At 39.7% G+C, this 1,139-nt stretch overlaps 1 pseudogene; it reads left to right on the top strand.

Moving 5' to 3' along the window:
- The window catches only part of LOC102814645, a 118,606-nt pseudogene that overhangs the window by 9,281 nt on the left and 108,186 nt on the right, over positions 1-1,139 (top strand).

Genomic DNA, 1,139 nt, shown 5'->3' with positions numbered 1-1,139 from the left:
AGTCAAGAAATCAAAGGACATATTGCATTAGGCAAATCTGCTGCACAAGACCTTTTTAAAGTGTTGAAGAGCAAAGATGTTAGCTTGAGGACTAAGGTGCGCCTGACCCAAGCCATGATATTTTCAGTAACCTCATATGCATGTGAAAGCTGGACAGTGAATAAAGAAGACCATAGAAGAATTGACGCATTTGAGTTATGGTGTTGGAGGAAAATATTGAAAGTGCATGGACTGCCAAAAGAACCAATAGATCTGTTTTAGAGGAAGTTCAGCCAGAGGGCTCCTTGGAGGCCTGGATGGCCAAACTTTGTCTCTCATACTTCTGACATATTTTCAGAAGGTACCAGTTTCTGGAGAAGGATATCATGTTTGGTAAGGTGGAGGGTCAGAGAAAAAGAGAACGACCCTAACGAGATGGATTGACCAAGTGGCAGCTTCGATGGACTCAAGCGTGGCAACAGTAGTGAGGTTGGCCCAGGATTGGGCAGTGTTTCGTTCTGCTGTGCACAAGGTCGCTATGAGTTGGTACCAACTTGATGGCACCTAACAACAACAACCACTCACTGATAGTTTTTCATACTGTGATGACTTTCATGTTGCTGAGATGTTGGAAACTATACTAAATATCAAGCTAAATACCAGAAAGGTATGCCATGGTGGACAGGTTTCAGCTGAGCTTCCAGACTAAGACAGATAAGGAAGAAGGAGAGGTGAGTACTTCGAAATATTTAACCATTGAAAACTTTATGAATAGCAGTGGAACACTGTCAGATATAGTGACAGAAAATGAAAACATTAAGAATAGCAACAGAATATTGTCAGATTTAGTGTCAAAAAGTAAACCCCTTGGGATGCAAGTCACTCAAAATACAATAGGGAAATGCTGCCTTCTCAAAGTAGAATTGATCATGATGATGTGAACGGAGTAAAGCGTTCAGGACCTTCAGTAGCAACTGGAGCACAATTCAAAATGAGAAGAAACATTGCAAATATCCATTAACTATCAGAAAATGGAAGGTTTAGATGTATGAATCTAGGAAATCTAGAAGTTTTCAAAAATGAAATGGGAAGCATAAAGATTGATATTTTAGGCATTAAAGAGCTGAAATGGTCTGATATTGGTCATTTTGAATCTGATA

Source organism: Chrysochloris asiatica, unplaced genomic scaffold (genome assembly GCF_000296735.1).
Source record: "Chrysochloris asiatica unplaced genomic scaffold, ChrAsi1.0 scaffold00010, whole genome shotgun sequence".
NCBI lineage: Eukaryota > Metazoa > Chordata > Mammalia > Afrosoricida > Chrysochloridae > Chrysochloris > Chrysochloris asiatica.
The sequence above is the reverse complement of the archived record's forward strand: the minus strand, read 5'-3'. Positions and strand labels throughout refer to the sequence as shown.